This window comes from Seriola dumerili, unplaced genomic scaffold, assembly GCF_002260705.1.
Source record: "Seriola dumerili isolate Sdu_G_001 unplaced genomic scaffold, Sdu_1.0 BDQW01000088.1, whole genome shotgun sequence".
Taxonomy (NCBI): Eukaryota; Metazoa; Chordata; class Actinopteri; order Carangiformes; family Carangidae; genus Seriola; species Seriola dumerili.
In genome coordinates this window covers 7,873,579-7,880,764 of record NW_019174343.1, presented here as the reverse complement: position 1 = coordinate 7,880,764, position 7,186 = coordinate 7,873,579, and the positions used below count along the sequence as shown (strand labels likewise).

Below are 7,186 nucleotides of genomic sequence, written 5' to 3'. Positions count from 1 at the left end.
GAGTAAAAACTCTACAGACTGCTGTGTTTGAAAATTCCAGGATATCATCAGTTTCAGTAACCAGTCCATCCAGCAGCAACAATCATGCCACAGTCAAAGACACTGAGATCACATGTTTTTCCCCATTGTGACGTTTGATGTGAATGTAATGTGCAGTTCCTATACACATACTGCATGAACTACAGAGCGATTAGCACAGAGACAGCTTGCAGCAGGAAGGGATTAGTGTCTTGCTAAAAATACAGAACTGTATTCTGAATGGCTGAGGGAGAAAACCAGTGCCAAAAGTGTTATTAAAACTTCATAATTTTCTAATTTGTGCAATATTGAATGCAAATGTTAATAACTGGCTGAACATAAAACGTTGTATAAATATTAAATAAAATAAAAGTATTTTTAAACAAAGCGGTTAACAAAGACATTTGGTTGACACTACCTGTAAACAAATTGGTCACCGATTTGTTATATTATTGCTATTGTTATTTAGTGGTATCTATTGTCCCCCAGCCTGTATAGTAAAGGTTTATGAGCTCATAGGCTCAGTTTTCACTGTCAACACAAAAATGGAACTGGTGACTTAGTGGACAGTAGAGCCATCTACCGAACATTCAGCTGCAGAACAGGTTACTCACTACTTTAGACATATAAATTCCTCTGTTGTAAATTCATGGCATGCATCACTGCTTTAAGCTGATCCAAGATATATTGGGTTGGAATGTTTTAGGGGGGAAACATATTGCTTCTCTGTTGGTAAATTATTATACGCCAGAATTCATTGTTTATTTTAATTGGCAGTTCACATCTTCAAATGCAAATCATGCACAGTGTCCACAGCAGGAGATAAAGTGCATCTTAATGATATTTTGTCAAATCAGTAACCCTATGCTAGAATACCACATGTAAGTAGTAGTGTACCAAGTGTGAACACAATATCAACATGTAATACCTATTGTAACAAGGCCTTGTGACACAAACCATCTGAAATAATGTGAACCTGTTATGGTTATACAACGTTGCTTTTGGGCATCACTGCTTGGGTTTAGACATTGTAAATCCCTGAGTAAATGCCACACTGACACATGACAGCACAATACAGATGGTGAAATGACGTTAAGGGATGTTAAGTCTCTGAAATTTGTAGTAGCAGCTCTAAATTTTGAATATGTGAGAAATGACCTTGGAAAGAGTCGGTGGACTGTGGGTTGTATGGGTTAATAACGACATAACGTCTTAATGTTAGCAGATAATAAAGCTAGCTAGCCTTATTTGGGTTTAGCTAGTGTAACTCCATTGCTAGCGTGACCTAAGATTCAAAGACATGCACAATTCTTAAATGTGTGTAGTCAAATTACTGACACTAAATTAACTGGGAATAACGTTGCGCTTCCTAATTTCAACTATATTTATCTTATGGAACTGGGAGGGTTTCCAACGCAAATCCATTGTCACATCTCTCGCCAGTTGACATTTGCATAATTATCTTATTGTTAACGTTAACAGCTAATAAGTAAAGTTAATGTTAATTAAGAGCTAGCCCTGAGATGTCCAAGACTAAACAGGGATAACTAAGATAACGATGTCGTGAAAATACATGGTTCATTTCCGACTTGCATTACCGATATAACATTATTACTCTGTTGACACCGCATATAACATATTAGCTATATACAAATTATATCGTGTCACATTTGTCAATCTCCACTGTACCGTTTGGTGTCCAGACAGCGACGGTGACCCTTTCAAGTGGCCGCCGACTGGTAACAAACCCTGACGTCCCCAAGATGGCGCCCTAATCAGACTTTCACTGCTCAAACCAGCTGCTTGAAAATCCTTCTAGTCATTGGCTTCAAAGCCTTGAGTAGACCAATCATATACGTAAATGTGTTTTTGTTTTGTTTTCATTAGCTTTTTGTTTGTTTGTTGTTTCTCAGTATATTCTAGAGGTAAAGTAAATCTTCCTAGTGCTGTTTCACTGTTTTTGTTTGTTTTTTTTCCATTTAAGAGGGGTAAAAATCTTAAACCTGCAGAAAGTTATGTAGTAAGATGTCTCTGTACCCACTCCTCGAGACTTATACTGTTTTTGATCTACCAGAGGCTTCGTGTGACATGATCTTATGCTTTACTGTCTAATCTTGAAGAATTAAAAACAATTTCAGACTAATGTTAATGTTGCCATTCTGGGTATTTTAAAAGGGAAATGTCAAGGGTTTCCAATTTTACACAGTCAAACCATAGATTATAAAGATTATATGCTGTGGATCAGAGTTACATTGTCTTCTGGAAAGAAAAAAAAACATGTAAGAAATGTAGTTACTCCTATAGGTCTAACATGATTTATTTTCATTGTGCTTTAGTGATTGGTCCAGTTGAGTAGAATACACCAGTCGGAAAAAATTACATCAGAAATGTTCATGTTTTTATACTGCTTTCCTGTACTTTTTGAAAAATAAATAAACACTAGCTACTGATAAGACAATCAGTGTGTTTTAATTTAACTGTAAACTTTGAGATATTTAGACGAACAATATAAGGGACTGTAGGCCGCACCTTTTCTTTAATCTGCCAATAAAAGTACCCATGTAATTGTATAAGCTGTTTGAAAAGGATATCTCAAAAATGTTCCTCCCTGTCTCTTTGTTTGGTTATAACTTGTGTTATAACTGATAATGACAAAACAAGATCTTGTTTTCTTGTTTGTTTGTTTTTTTGTTTTGTTTTGTTTTTGCTTAATTTCTTTTGCATAGTGTTGAGAAGTTGGGGGATGGGAATGTGTTTGGAACAAAGAAAGGCATGCTGTTAGCTGTTTGCAGGTAAACCCATCTGAATACATCAATGATTATGGGGCTATCTCCTGTCCTTTCAAACTGTTATCTCCTGTCCTTTCAGAGTAGAGAGGGCAAGTGGGGATGGGATAAAGTGTCTCACACTTACTGAGGGGGGAGGTCAGTTTGCCATGTTTTGTGGGGGAGGGGGTACAAACAGAGGGCCACGGGGCCCCTCTTTGGATCTTCATGGAATGGAATTGAGGCTCTCTCATGCAGCCACACACAAACAGAAAACACACAACAAATATACGCACTGCCTTTTATAATTTGATAATTTCATCATGCAATGAATTATCAAGAATCCTCTAACATTAGAAAGAATTCTACCTAAATCTGGATTAATCTGTATGCAAGCAAGGTTTGCATCAATATTTTTTCATTATTTCAATAAACGCATGCATTCCTTATTTTCCATATTTACTAACTGTGTAATACTTCAGGGACTACACTATGTCTTGCCAACACTGGCTTAGTCAGAGTAAATTTCTTGAATTGGTCATTGGTAAGATAAAATGCTGCAACAGGGTTAATGAACCTCACTGCCTTATCAGCAGCTATGCATTAACTAAATAAACTGTAAGGATATTTCAGTTCTGCATAAACACCCTTTCATTTTTTTACGCATCAAAGTTTTATATGCTGATTGTACAGGGAATTACATTCTGACAGGAAAGAATATTTACCCGGTATATAACACTGCATCTTTTTCACTCCCCTCACTTGTATCCTGCTGCTCTCCCTTCATCTTTGGACCTAACTCCCTCCACAGTAGAAAAAGTTCAACATTAGTGTGCCTGGGAGATCACCATGGAGACAGTTCCTTCCATCCTCTGTGGCTCCACAGTCACTCCACACTCCACTCTGCACATGTTGGCATGTATGTGAGTGCACTTTATAATTGGCATAATAGCAAGGTACTAAAAGGTCAAATGTGATGCAGTGAGTGGGGTGTTCTGTTTAACAATATGGAGTAGCCTATAAATCATGATTGCAAATAAATATTTGACAGTTACATTTATTCCTGCTTAGTTCAGGCCACATCATAGGCCTACATCATTCTTGATCCCATCAAATTCCCAGGACATTTATAATGTCCCAGAGAAACAATACTGGAAAATGTCCAGCTTTTTACATTGTACTGCCATAAAAGTTGCAGGAAAAACAAAAACAAACAAACAAACAAACAAACAAACAAAAAACTGTCAAGCCTCATACTATCTGTCCACGCTGCCCTTAAATAATTTCCAAATGCTATTCAACAGAAGTTGTGTTCTGTTGAATATTTAACAATCTTCAATTCTTTAGTTTTGGTGAAAAATACTGAAGAACATAATAAAGTGATTCATTATGGTTATGATAAGTCATTTGAATAAAGCTGCTTTTCTGCCAGCCTATAAATACATTTATAAATCTCTCCTCTAATAATATCAGTGACTGCTGCTCATATCACCTATGGGTATTGGTGTACGTGTAGTTCATTTACAGAACGTGTCAAACAGTTTGATGTGGATTGCCAAGGAAAGCAACTACATTACCCAGAAGTCCCATCGCTCCGCTACAAGCTGGCTCCCTCCGCTCTGGGAGTGTTTCCCATTTAAACAAACACCGTCCTGCCGAAGATGGCGGAGAGTTTGTAGAGGCGTAAAAGAAACTGCTCCACTCAATGAAAGCGTCGAAGCCGGTGAGTTTTCTGCAAACGGTTTATGATTCGGTTATAACCAAGTTTTGAACACGGATGCTATTGTGTGTTTGAACGCGTTAAATCGTCTCAGGGGCAGTAAGTGTTGCTCCGCTTCCGAGCAGGCTGTGGTTTTTAAGCTACCGTGATACAACGAACCACCTTACTACAGTCGATTTGTTATGAAATGTTTCTCATGATATTTTTGGCTCCTAAACTGTAGACATGATAACAATCTCTGTTAAGCCTGGCTTAATAAGGGGCCATTCTTATCGGTTACGGTGTTTGTTGGTGTCTCCATTATCCGCTAGCTACAAAGTTTACGAGGCACAGGCTCTCTGATTCGCTGAGGTGCAATAGTCTAGTTGTTAATTCTCAACACTGCTTATGAGTGAACTCGTTTGAGTTTCAAAACGTTAATGTTAACATTTCAGCGCCACTAGGTTGTGTTCACTGTCCACAACACAGCTGAACAGCTCTGGACACCACGTTACTACATTTTTTTTTTTTTTTAAACCAGACGGTCTGACTTGCCTCACAGTTTCGGTACAAGAGACGTTCGCTGCTCACGTTAGTTACACCACAGTAGTTGTCTCGTGTAGCAAAAATAAAGATAAAATAGTGTATTGCTCTTAAAGTTAAGGTTGTCCAGCTTCCTCTATGAATGTAGAGGAAGTTAAACACATTTTAACACAATGTACTGTACCTACATTTCTGTTTTCTTACCTTAATTTAACACAAAATGTACCAGCATGTAACAAATAGCAACAAACTGATTTAGCTGACGATATGGATTAGAAATAGCTGCTTCTCAGGAAAGACTTCTTTATTACATTTATAATGAGTTGCAGCTCATGATAAACTACCGTGTATTTACCAGTACATCACTCTCACTCACCGCTGACAATCAAACTTGAAGCTCAACGTGGCTGCTCTGGAAAATCCACAGCATCTGTTATTTATTTGCATAGCTGTAGTGAGATTATGTATCCATGATTGTAATCGTTGGTAAAATGGCCCATCACACGGTGATGAATGTTGGTTTTCACTGCTGATAAATCATATTTAGGTGTGAGAGAGAGAGAGAGAGACAGGCAGACTGGTGGCAGGAGATGAATATGTTTCAGTGCAGCAGAGTTTTAACACTGGCTGGGTTCAGGTAGAGTCCAGGTTTGCTTTCTCCCTGCACAAGGTGCATGCTGAGCACTCAGATTTTGAGGTGGTAAAAGGACATTCTTTGAGCGCATGGTCATGTGTAGGCAGACAATGAGGAGGTAGGTTAGTCATTCCACTGAAACGGTTGAGGTCAAGGTGTGCTGTCACTCTCTTCGCCAGGGGCCATCCCTGCCAATACTTGCAGGCATTTACAGCTCAGTGCTTATTTCCACGTGAGAGTCTCTGAAATCATGTAGGTATTTTGTCTTATGGTACATGGTCTAGATAATAAGTTGTCCCTTATTGACAAATATTCTTGTTTACACAATTTCATGCAGGGCACTCATTAAATGGACTGTGGTATCTCAGTAATGTGGGTGTTTACACCGCCAGCCCAAAGTTTCAGTACACCCCCATTTTTTCGTTTTTTATTGAAATGAAAGTAGCTCAAGTCCAAATGGTGCAAAGGTAATCACTAAACTGCTGTTAAAACAGTTTAGGTCACCAAAAACTGAACAATCATGTGCATATCATAGAAAACGGGCCTTATTCAGAGATTAAGAAATTGGTTAACTCACAACTTTCCTGCAGCAATGGAAATAAATGAAGCCTTGAAAGTTCATGCAAACAATTCCTACAGGTGTCCCAACTTTAGTTGATGACTTACAAACCCTCTGCCTGTGCAAAGGCAGTGATGAAACAAACTGTGTTTCTACACCCTCAAATGCATTATTAGGACAATAATGTGCTGCAGCACCATGCTGTATATTGCTACCAGAATGGCCAGGAAAAATACAAGAAACAAAAAACAAAAAAAAAAAAACAGTGGTTGGTCAGGGGTTCATCCTACAACAAGATAATGAGCCAAAGCAGTAGAGGAAAAGAACGAGACATGATGGAAGAGCAGCACAGTCTCCAGACTTAAGCCACATGGATCTGGTTTGGGATGAACTAGACAGAAGGTGAAACATTCGTGGGAACTTCTGCAACAGTGTTGGGACAAACTTTCTGAACAATATTTGATTTCCATTGTAGAACGAAGCCCAGAGTGTGTTCAGCTGCTGGATGAGTCAAAATTTTAGATTAAATTCAGTTCAATAAGTAGATTCCTTGTTTTTAAAATCCCTGATTGTTTATTTGTTCCACGGTTTAACTTCAGAAACACTGAGACACTGAATTATTTAAATTTAAATAACAGCTGGAAAAGTTGAAGTGTTATAAAACTTTTGACCGGTATATTGTAATTGGTGTGTAGCTGGGAATGAACAAGTGAGAATGGTGCTGCTGGCAGCTTTCAGCCGTCAGATGAGCTAACTTGTCTTTATTTTGAGTCTGATGGAATGCCATTACTCAAGCCCACGTATGTGGTATTTTTGTAAGTGGCAGAATGACCACTGTGGGAACCTGTCCAATGAACTGCCTCTGCTCATATTCTTGGCAAATGGAGCCCCCTGTCCCCCATTCTCTGTCCCTTTATCTACCACTTTCTTTCTCCCTCACACAGGGTGTCAGGCGATGTTAACAATGA

The 7,186-nt window shown here is 38.5% G+C and overlaps 1 protein-coding gene across 1 annotated transcript in view; it reads left to right on the top strand.

Annotated features, from left to right (window-relative positions):
- The first annotated feature begins 4,432 nt into the window (after positions 1 to 4,432).
- Positions 4,433 to 7,186, top strand: part of LOC111221932 (nuclear receptor coactivator 3-like) — a 31,813-nt gene continuing 29,059 nt past the window's right edge. Inside the window, exon 1 of the mRNA XM_022745526.1 lies at positions 4,433 to 4,506. The gene's annotated coding sequence lies outside the window, so the exon portion shown is untranslated. The remainder of the gene's footprint in view (positions 4,507 to 7,186) is intronic.